The following is a 12,079-nucleotide window of genomic DNA, read 5'->3' as shown; positions in this document are numbered from 1 at the left end:
TGTGTGTCTTAGCTGCAGAGCTTTTCCCTGTTTAAATTCTGAGATGTAAGTGATTGTTTTCTGCCTGTGTGTATATAATAACAGTAATAACATATTTTTCTTGGGGTTATGTTTGTCATTATTTTCCTGACATCTGTTGTGTAGGCACATTTAACCAAAGAGTCTGCTTCAAAAGTAATAAATGCTGTGATAAAACATCCCAAATACACAAAAATTAAAAGATTTTAATGCACTTTAAAGTGTTTGTAGTAACTTAAATATTTCAATAATTGTTAATTAAAACTGAAATTGAAACATATGTTTCTGTCACTGTAGATAAATTAAAATCAAAAATGGTATTTCCTAATCCACAGTTTTAAATGCTTTACTCATGTGGCTGCAGTTGTATTGTATAGCCTAGTGGCAAACAGGAATTTCTCTGTGACTTCATAAAAAGAAGAGCATGGAAACAATTAAACATACACAAACAAAAAATGATGCAACATTTATCTTCATGTAACTTTCCAAATTAATTATCACTGCAAGTCTCTTTCTGATGGATGAAAACTCCATTCCATATGTGCTGATTTGGATTCTGTGCAGGAGCTGTTGGGTTTTTTGCTTCCTGCAGTTTCTGTGTCTCCTTGGCTGCATCACCTGTCTCAAGGCATAGCTTACATGTAAGATGGTTTTGATCCTAAGCAGACAGCATGATGAGCATCTTTTAAATGCAATTTACTGTCTTTATAAAAATTGTATAAATTGATAATTATATAAATTCTACCAGACTAAGGCATTCAGTATTTTCTCTGGGTTTTTTGTGGTGTCCTGTTTGCCTTTGATTTCCTGCTTTAAGTGCATTTCAACTTTCTGTGTTGCTGTTTCATCATCTCCTCAGAGTAGTGCAGTGAATTTTTAAAATTTTTTGTGGGCTGCTTTAAAATTTTGGCTGTAATTCTCTTTGTTTTTGAAGTTTCATCATGTTTTCTGGCCACAGACATGAACTGTAACAATCTGTTGGTGAAAGCAGGGCTAATAAATTTATTAAGCCTCATTATTTCTTCTAATAGGTAGCAGAGCAGTGACCATCTGCCCCTATAATCTCTGCATCTGTTTCAGCTGCTACACCTGTGGTAAAGTTCAGTTGCCATGTGGATTTTGTATCCAGTGTGACAATTTATTATTCAGCTTTGCTGTTTCCTGTAACCAAATAACTGTGCAGACCTTTTTGTTAGGTTCAGTTCAGTTTTTCTCTTGTTTATTTTACTGATTGCCCTTTCTCATTCCCCCCTCCAGTAGTATTTATTTCAGTATTTATTTATTTTCATTAACCCTATGATGCCCTGTGATGTGTGTCCCCAATCCATGTCATGGCAGACTTGCATAATTCTTTCTTTCTAGCTTTGTGGGTTCTTGTTTCTCTTCTGAACTCTGATGGGCACCTCAGGTCCCAGTCATGATGATGTGTACTGAGATGACAATAGAAAAGCAGGCAGGAACAATATAAGGACTTACAGTTTAATATAATGGCTATTTTTCTAGTTCATATTTTTTATATTTTCTGTTTAGACTCTGAGACAGTGGTCATTGTTTGCAGCTCAAGACAGCCTTAGCATTTACTATGAAAATGTTCAGCAATTGTGCCTAATGTGTGTTGGTGACAAAAATCAGTGTCCTTTCTTTTAGTATTATTTCTTGTGTTCTATGCTTATCTGCTTGCAAGCTTGACTACTTCTTCTCTGAAGATTTAAGAATAAAGAAAACATTTTATAGAGTCCTCTTCATTTGCAAAGACTATCCCTGACACTCTGAGCTCTGAAGTTCTGTAGGTGATGCTGAATTTTGTACGTAACACTTCATTTGTGTGTAGTGACCTGTATTCTGCTGCAGTAATTACACTCATTGCCTTCAGTATAATCTTTGTCCTTCAGTTAGGTGAGCAAAGCATAATCCTGTTAATGAACAGGGTGAGACAAGGAAAATGCTTTTGATTTGCATGTGGCATTCATAGCAGCCAGCAAATTGCTTCAGATAATGTGCTTTATTAAACAAGTATGGCCTTGCTGAAAAATTGTGAGGTCGCTGCAGTTGTAGAGCTATTTTTTCTTCTGTTTCTAAATGTATTTCTTTATTGTTACAGATATTTCAAGACTTCCATTGCCAGCAGGTAAGTTCTCTTTTTTCAGTTATGTCTTGATGTGACAGCAGGCAGCTTTTAAGGGCTTGCTTACGATACAGTCATGCTTTTATATAATCAGAATATTGGTTCTTACTGGCATTGTCATGGCTCTTAGTCATGTGGGGATCTGAGGTCAAAACACAACCTGTTGAGGTACAGATTTTTTTCCATTTAATGGTGTATTTTGACAAGGGGAGGAGGTAACTGAGGTGTATTTATAGGCAGTTGTTAAATATGTGTGTGAGATAGCTAATGCTTAAAGCAACTCAGCAGAACGTGGGATACAGCTGGCAGGGGAGCAGATTAGGAGCAGCAGCAAATGGTTTTAGTCGTGGTTCAAAGGGGCAGAGTGCAGGGAAATGGGCTTGGTGGGGGGTTATGGGTGGAAGGAATCTCCCCAGGTCATAGTGGGGAAGGTGACACAGTGTTCACTTGGCTGGAGTCACAGGTGACTTGTGGCTGAGCTGCTCTAATGGACTCTTCTATCACTGGTGTTTAAAAATTTAAAAAAACCAAAACCCCTAAACCTAAAAAGAGACAACAAAACCCCAAAAAACATGGACCCCACCAAAAAAACCCAACCCTGCTGGTCTAATTTTTTAAGTAGCATTTTTTTTATTGTTTGTTACATTTGGCCTTTAACAAAGTTTTAAAATTGATGCATTCATTTGTGCTGTGGGCTGGAGTTGAGAGTGAGGATGAGCAGAGCTCAGAGTGAGGCTGTCTCCCGATCCATAGTAGGTAGAATTTATCCATCTATTCCCTGTTGCAATGTGAATTCTGGAATCCTGACTGAAGTGCACTTTTACTCCTGATTGATGAAGGGATTGGATATCTGCTGTTAGGCCTGCTGCCTTTTATCCTTGCCCTCTGCCGTAGTGATTTTGGTTGTGTATTTATTCTTTCATTTGTTCTTGCTGATATTAACACCTGCTGTGAAGGTAGCTGCTCTTTCCTGTTGGAATCAAATGGCAATTTCAGTTAAAAGCTTGATAGCTGGTATGTTGTAGTCTTTTCTGTGAGAACTTCAGAGCAGCTCCTCTGCAAAAAAGTCATGTATTCTTGAAGCAGTGAAGAGAAGTTTAAATGTGGAAGTCTTTTAAGGATGATGTCTTTAAAATTATTTTGAATGCTGAGAGTGGTTGTTAAGCAGGCATTTATGGAAAATATTGGAAAAATAAATACCTGGTGTTTAGGTCAGGCTGACAGGAAAATAAGGGTTGTTGTTAGGTTTTTTTCTGCAGCTTCAAGGACAAGGATGTGTGATGAAACTTTTTCTGAGTTTATATTTGGGACTTGAAAAGTTTGGCTGGTGTGAATGTGAGTCACAATGAGATTATTCTTTTCAATTTGAGTCTGTGTGTGGGAGTGTCCTAATTGTACTCCAAGACTGTGTCTTGCAAGTACTGATAGAGGACAGAAGTTTTCCCAGGATTTATAAAGGAGCTTTTCCCATGGCATGGCAAGAGGACTTCAGAGAGGATATAAAAACTACACACCATGGCTTACCTGTGGCAGAGATGTGGCAGCACCTCCTGGTAAGGGAACTAAGGAAACTTGTTTTGAAAATATGCCAAAAATGTTGTCAGAAGGGAAGGCTGGAGTCTCACAGAGGTCTGTATTGTCCTGTGGTATTACAGTATTTTTAATGACAATGAAAATGGACTTGGTTTGTCTTTATCTGCCAATAATACCAGCACAAAAAGAGTGATTAAAATTCAAAAGAAATGTGATAAATCAGAAAAGCAGCCTGGATAAAAGATATAATATAGTTGAATAAAGATGAGGTTCTGTATTCGGATGGGAAGTTGAAATCATCAAAACTCATCTTTGTAATAAATAATGGTATTTTCTTATTTAGAGTTTTAAAGAACTTTTTTCTCCTGAGTGCCACTTTCAGCAGTGCACAATAGATGTCACTAGAAATGTTCTCACTTTTGCCACCTGGTTTTAGTGCTCTAAATTTTCATCATAATATGTTGGGGAGGCTTTTGCAGTGTTTAAAGATTTTGCAGTAAGGAGACCTCTTCAGGTGGTGTCTTTATTGTTATGTCTTGTTTGAGGTTGGATTATACCTAAATTTGATATAGGCAGTGGTATATCAAGGTCATCCAGAACACTTATTTCATAGTGAAATCTTGTAAGGAAGGATTGTTTCTGTGCAGGAGAATGCATTAGTTGATGAGGTTGTTAGTTAAATCATTACTCAGGAGAGTTATTCTGAATTAATCTGTATCACTGCTTAAAGTTCATGGGTAGCTTGGGTTTTTACTGCCTTGCAATTGAGGCTATGGAGATGAGCATAGAGAATTTTTGGAATATCAACCAGGATGGGTTTGGAGAACAATTTGCTAAAATATTATAATTTTGAAGGTGGGTAGAGAACACAGTTCTGTCTATAAATGAAGTTCTCTTGCAACCTAAGTGTGTTCACAGCATGCCTGAGGGCATGAAAGACTGGTTTCCTCTGGTAAATGCAGTTAAACTTTCTCTGTTGACACTGTTGGGATTAAAAGCAATCCCTCCTGGATTTTGTCTCGTTCTGAATTTAAAACAGCTCTAGCATCTGTGTGATGTAGGGGACTTTTCCTAAGAGCTGGTCCTTTGTTCCTGATCCTGCAGTGCAAGTATGTCTTCATTACCAGAATGAAGAAATATTAAGGAAGCAAGAAACTGTATCAAACAACTAGAGGAAAATAAAGACAAATACAAGAAACAAACATATACTGGATTTTTGGTTTAAAATTCAATAAAACATTATGCCAAAATTGAATCTCAGGTACAGTTGTTTGTTCTCGATGTCTCCTCCAGATAATATCTGGTGAGTCAAATAAAATCTTTCCTAACATAAAGTATTGAAAAATTAATAGGAAATACACATCTTTTGCTTAGGTCTTATTTCAGATATGCAGCTTATTTTAAGTCTGATGGGTTTGTCTTCACTTTTTGCTGTATAATGTACAATTTAAGTAAGCACTGTTTGCACACTGTCATTGTTATCTTGAAATATTAAATGGTTTTGTAACTATTTTTACTTCCACGTCCTCATTTAGGAAAAAAAAAAAGTTACACAATTTCAGCTCAACCTAAAGATGTTTCTGAATTAAAGGCATGTCCTCATTCAGTCTTTTGGTGTGTTTGGCCTTGCTGCTTACACAGGGCCTGCTCATGATCCACTTAAGGAAATCAGATTCATCTCCTGGCACTTTCCACAGCCTTGGAACAACCTCCTGCTTCCCCTTCCTCTTACTCACTGGGTAGGAGATGGGGTTTTAATGTTGTGCTGTGCAAAAGATCCTCCTTACCCTAAACCTACACCTGCCTGTGTGATGAACCTCAATACAGCAACCAGAATTTCAGAAGCCCCAAAGAGTTGGGTTCTTCCTACGATGTTAAAAGACAGAAAATTAAAAATCAGTTGAGGTATTGCCAGAGTTGCAGTAGGCAAGAATTGACAGAATTGAGGTTATGCAGAATTCTTAAAATAAATGTTCACATGTATTACAGAGGGTAATAAATTATGCAACGATTATTCATGCAGCTGAGAATAAACTCAGTAGCATGAGCAGAGAGCTGTTGTTAATATCCCTGCTTAAAGGGGGGGAAAAGGTAACCAACTGTGTAGGCAGAATAAAAAAAAAGTACAAAATAGTGGCTTTTTGATTTGTCACTTCAGTATTAAGTAAGAATTAAATACAAGCTGCACTAAGACTGAACAGTTCCTCTCATTTTAGAATCCCTAGCATGGTGCTGAAGGGATTGCACAAGGAAACCTGTACTTCTCTAAAAGCTGTACTTTCAGTAATCCGTTCAAAAATCAGGATTTTTTTTTTTCTAGGAACCTTTGAAAATGTTACTAAAAATTCTGGGGTTTAAGCAACAGAAAACTTAGTTTTCATAGATTTGAAATTATTTTATTTGTGTAATGAGTATGGAACTGAAAACAAGTTTATGAAATATTAGTGCTGTTGAGTTAGAATAGTGCATGCTGCTTGCATGCCCTGTACAGCTCTGAAAATGTGAGAGGACTTTTCTTTTGATGCAGATATGGCCTGTAGCTTGAATTCTTTTCCCTATCAGCAAGGCAGGTGTTATTGCTAGATTTCCAAATTCCCTATCACTATACTGCTGTTACTGCTGGATGAGGTTATTGCTGACAAAGCTTAAATGTCACTTGGAAGAAGTTTCTCTTGTTATTTGTGCATTAAATCTTCATATTTTAGAATTCTCTTTTAAAAGGTTAGTCATCTGTACCTCATAAATTGCATTTTCCCATCGTTATATGCCTCTGATATTAGGAAAAGCAATGTATTTATCCTTTGTAAACTGTCAGTGTCTAGTGTCTCATGTTTTTGTGTTAAAGGCTTGGGGAGGTGACAGCCTAGACCTTGACATGAAATCTGTGTATTTGCCAACCTTTCCAGTGAAACTTTCTTGGCTTATTCTGGCTGTGCTTTTGACACTGCCCTCTTCCCTGCATTCCCATCTGTATTTTATGGCTAATTGCCCACAGGGCAAGAGCAACAGCAAGATTGGGGATGAAAAACATTTTTATTAGTGAGGCTGACCTGTGTAGTAATACTGAGGTGATGAGATATATTAAACACCTCAAGAAACTGCAAGTTAGCTAAATTGTAGTTTTTTTCCTTTAGAAATTTGAGCCTGACAGTCCAGACAGTTTCCAGGCCATCTCTCTGTCCATTCTTTCAGTCCATAACTTCATCAGTTTGTCTGTTATGGTGCTGTCATGGGAGACAGTGTTGAAAGTCTTGCTGAAGTTAAGAGAAATGACAACTCTTCATCTGCCAAGCTTGTATTTTAATCAAAGAAGTTCATTAGGTTGATCAGGCATGTTTTCCCTTTCATAAATCCTTGCTGACTATTTCTAATCACCTTATTGTCCTCATTTGTTTAGAAATGGCTTCCAGTGTTGTCACTTCCATCACTTTGTCAGTGATGGAGGTAAGGGTGACCAGCCTTAGTCATCCAGACCCTCCCCTCTTTAAGTTCCATTTGCTTTCTTCCAGCTGTCAGCAACCTCCCCCATTTGCCAGGGCAGTCTGTGAAATGATTTATAGTTAAGAAACTTGCCCTGGCTGCACAACATTGGTTTTTTTTGGGATTGTGTATAGGGATAGAGGAAAAAGAAGGAGAGGGGGTAGAAGAAAAGAAGTTTCAATATAGAGAATTGAGAGTATGTATTTAAAAAAAAAAAAATCAGGACATAAGCCAGTTTTATTGGGAATGATGTGGCACCACTAGTACCTGCTCTAGACTGATTTTATGCTTAAAGAAAGTGAAATTTGATATTTGGCACTTAATGGGCTTATGACATGATTGCATAAGGAGGCAGGGAGTAAGATTTGATTACATGAAAGGTCCTTCAGGTCCTCTGTCCCATGTCCCTATGAATTTTAACAAGCTGGATCAGTAAAGTCTGACACTTTAAAATAAACAAATCAGCAGTACAGCACATTCCCTTATCATTTCCTGTAGTTCTGGCTCCAATGGTTTTGGAGACACCCACACTGCTGTGAAGATTGTTCTTGCCTTATTCCTGGGCAGCCATCTCAAAGTGGAAGAATTCCAGCAATCAAGGGTGCATCGTATGCAAATGTACCACTTGAATGTATAGTATCTAAGATATTTTTCTTTGTTTTAATTAATTTCTCATTTAGAACAAATAGGAAATTTTTATCTGCTTCCTTAGAAATTCATATTTCAAAAGATATCTTTAGGAATTACGCTGTTTGGAGGGACAAGGATACTTTTCCTAGGGAAAATTGTTCTTTTGCAAGTGGCAGAAAAAGGTGTGGCTGCTTCACCTTGGATAACCTGAAATATTCTGAATTACAGTTATGCAGTTCAGCTTTGAATGAAGTCAGCTGCACATACTCTTCATTCTTTTAGATAGTGTATGTGATTTTATTCCTAGTTCGGAAAGTTTATTTTAGAAATAATAAGATTATATTTATTTTCTCACTGAGGATGGACAAGAAACTTGAGTCTCAGTGTCATGTGTGCACCTGGTGACAGTGCTCAGCCAGGTTACCAGGGAGAGATTTGTCAATCTTCCATCTGAGAGGTGGTTAATTTGTGAATTTGTTTTGTGTAGTTAAAGGTGCAAGGAGTGGGGATCATTCAGTGCTTTATTTTAAACTCACTAACAGTTGGCATTCTTCTTAAAAAAAAAAAAAAAAAAAGGCAAGTTACAGAGCTTTTGGACAAAATATAAAAAAAGAAAACCTTGACAATTCTTAGGGGTTTATTTTTTTTTTTTTATGGGGTTGAAGGGACACCTTGGACAGAAACTAGTGAAACTGAACTACAGATTTGTGTTGGTACAGTATCAGAGGAATTGCAGCAGAACTTTGAGCTCTGTACTACATGCTGTCAAAAAATAAATAACTTGTAGTAATGTTTTGCTTGGAACAGGATGCTTATGTACTTTGAGAAGATGTTTACCTGTTTTGGTGTCAAAGGAATACAGAGCAAAAATGGTTCCTTGTGGGTCCTGTGCCATTAAGTGCAGGTGGATATGGAGGACCTGGCAGTTCATATTCAACTGAGGCATTCCCTAAGTGAGGAAAGTTCTTTGCACTCTGTACAGCCACATGGGTGTTCTTGCTGACAAACTGGCTGCTGGTGGTTGTGCAGACAGCTGGAGGGATGTTGGCAAAGGTTATTCTAATGATGCACTTGGAGAGCTGAATTAAAATTTTGTCTGGACTCTTTCAAAGTTACAAAAATGGGACATTGGGGGGTTGCACATTTTAAAGGGATTTTGATAACTGGCTAGGGGTTTCAGGATTATTTTTTACTTTTGTCATAGCAGGTTTTTTTTGTTTGTAAAAGTTTTTGTATAGGCAAGGTAGAGGATGTGTATCTGCTAAGAGTGATTGGAGAATTCATCTATCTTCTTTTGCAGGAGAAAAAACAAATCCAAGAACAGAGCCAGCCTGGCACATGGAGAGCAGTGTGCTATAATCAGGGCATCAGAATTTTGGGAATGAGCTTCTGCTGCTCCTTTACAGCACAAAACCTTCAGTGACAGTCACTCAAACTGTCTTGTTCTGGTGCAGAATTACTTAAGGAGAAGATGAAACTGAAGAGTCCAATAATCATAGTTCCTAAATACATGTTCTTTAGTCTGTTCTGCTGATGCTCATGATGCATTCACTGTTTTTATACAACTGTTCCACAGAAAGTGCAGCTTCTGTGAATTTCTGTAACCCCTTGCTGTAGTGTTGGAGTGTGTTACTACCCAGGGTCTTCACAGCAACAGCTATGGAGTAAAGGAAGGGTGGGGATAACAGTGTGACTGAAAGAATCTCAATATCAAGCTGGATCTTGTGTAGTTGGCTTATACAAAATGTTAGTTTTTAGTGTGTGTTTTGTTCTGCAAGACCTGGGCTGGGAGTGGCTTGGGATCTTCTCCCAAAATACACACGAGCTTGTTTGAAGAGAAACATCACTGACTACAGTGAACCAAGAGGAAAAACATTGCATGGTGAACTTTAATCAACTGTTTTGTTGTAAGTTACGCCTAAAATGACCATAAATGAAGGATTATATGATCTTTCCTTTAGTTTATTTTTACATTCTTAATGTATAGTTTGAACCTTCTCCTTATGCCCTTAGCTTGTAGCTTGTTTGTGCTGGCTTTGTGTGGTGAAAACTGGGAAAAGGAAGTAAGAAGAAAAATTGATACCTATGGCTTCCCCATCCCCCTTCCCTTTTTTATTTTCAGGAGAAAATATTAAATTTAATATTTAAAATTCGAACATATTTAAGATATGATAGCTTGCAGGTCTTTTCCCTAGGGACCACTAATTTGAAGATGAAAAACTGCAAAACTTCTTTTGTCAGGTATAAAGCTGATGTTCTTCAGGTGTTCATATGGAAGGGTCAGACTTAACAACAACAAAGTCTGTTCTTGTAGCAAGTACATTTTTCCTCAGGACTTTACTATGAGGAAGGATCAGGATAACAGAAGAGGGCTGTTAAGTGCCTGTGCTTCCATTAGTGGGCTGGAATTACATTTGAGATAGATTGGAAACTTCTTAAGAAATTCTTACATTGTTTAACTCTGGCACAACGATGTTTTCAGATTATATCTTTGTGCACTAATTATTCCTTTAAGATGATCTTTGAAGTTTCTAGTTATTGTCCATTCAGATGACTTACTGGAATGGTTTCACATGGTTTGATTTTTTTTTTTTCCAAGACAGTTGAGGAGAATTATCTGTGATAACTCTTTTTGTTAAAGGCTTAATACAGAGAAATACTGGAACTGTATTTCTAGGATTAATAGACTTCATGTTGTGATTCACATTGTCTTCAGATGTCTTAGTGGAGCCAATTTTCATGGATTTGAAGAGCAGCTGAACTAGTATCTCTGATCTCCACTACAGGTCACTTCTCTGTGGTGACCAGGACCTGAGGGAATGGCTTGAAACTGTGTCAGAGGAGGTTTAGGTTGGATATTAGGAAAAGGTTCTTCACCCAGAGGGTGGTTGGGGACTGGAGCAGATTCCCCAGGGAAATGGTCACAGCACCACTCCTGACAGTCCAGGAGTGTTTGGACAACTCTCTCCGGCACATGGTGGGATTGTCTGGGTTCCTGTGCTGGGCCAGGAGTTGGACTTGATGATTCTTGTGGGTGCCTTCCAACTCAGGGTATTTTATGGTACTGAGGAAAGGTTAGACTGCTACTAAGGCTTTTAGTCCCAGTAAAAAAATGTATTGATTAGCACTGAAGTTCCTGCTGACTGTTCCCTGGTCATCTACATGCCCTCCAAGAGGTGGAGTAAAAGGTATTATTGAAACTTGAGGCTTTGCAATAGAGAAGGGTGAGGGAGTGAAGTGATTATGATTCAGTGAAGTGTTAGAGGTAGTGACTACCACTGAGCTTCTGGAAACATTAGAAACATAATTACTGAGATTTTTATATAGAGCTTCTAAAAGTAGAGTATTAAGTAGAAGTTTTAAGGACAGTGATCAGGCTTTGTCTAATGACTTCAAAACTTGAGGGTGAAGGAATTCTGTCCTACCCCAAGGCAGACCTGACTTACGTCGTTCCTTGAAGATATTTAACCTATTAAGATGACAGTTTCACATCTTCTTCTGCAATATAAAAATTCTTATTAGGCATTTATTTCAGGGCCCTTGAACTTTCCTACTCCCAGTTTAAGTTTATGCCATTTCTTGTTCGTGTCTGTGTGGCAGGACAAGGTTTATATTCTTCCTCTGTTTATGCAGGCACTGATAATTCTTTGTTCTGGACTCATGTTCATTTAAAAGCTTGAGTGCTGAGTCTTGAAATGCATCAAATGGGATTGTGGAGAGCAGTACCAGAGGTTTTTTGGAAGCTGTGCTCTGCAGCTCAGAACTGTGCAAGAGATGAGCTCTTGGCCCTGTCAGATGCTGTTACATGCTGACAGTGCTGGCCCTGTGATGTTTGGTAAAGTAGGTCATTCAGGCTGCCATCAGAAAGGAGTTTTTTTGGCTTTTTGATCTTTTGTTTATCATCTGAAGACATAGGATACTTATTTAACATCTTTCTTCAGATCTGAAGAAGGGCTGTGCCCAAACATCTTTCCCAGCTGTATCAGTTGGTTTTGTACATCTTGGCCTTGCCTATTTTCATTTTTATATCAGCATTCTTGCACATCTGTTTCCAGCTTCATCAAAGCATTTTGTGCTGAGGTTGTCAAGTCCCTGGGTAAAGCTTACTACACTTAAAGCTCAGCTGAGTTTGGAGCCACAGAGCAGTGGTTGCATTGGTCTGCTCATCAATTTCCAGCTATGAAAGGATGCAGAGAGGGGATATGTGCTGCCTTTGACACACTGAATGCTGCTCCATCCTGTAACAGCTGGTTACCTCCACTAACTTGAGCTGCTTTTGGTGCTGAGCTCCTG

The 12,079-nt window shown here is 38.1% G+C and overlaps 1 protein-coding gene across 1 annotated transcript in view; it reads left to right on the top strand.

Annotated features, from left to right (window-relative positions):
- PTK2 (protein tyrosine kinase 2) overlaps nt 1–12,079 on the top strand; it is a 189,932-nt gene that overhangs the window by 38,151 nt on the left and 139,702 nt on the right. Inside the window, exon 3 of the mRNA XM_050971676.1 lies at nt 2,120–2,146. The gene's annotated coding sequence lies outside the window, so the exon portion shown is untranslated. The remainder of the gene's footprint in view (nt 1–2,119; nt 2,147–12,079) is intronic.

This window comes from Serinus canaria, chromosome 2, assembly GCF_022539315.1.
Source record: "Serinus canaria isolate serCan28SL12 chromosome 2, serCan2020, whole genome shotgun sequence".
NCBI lineage: Eukaryota > Metazoa > Chordata > Aves > Passeriformes > Fringillidae > Serinus > Serinus canaria.
This window is presented reverse-complemented; position numbering and strand designations above follow the sequence as displayed.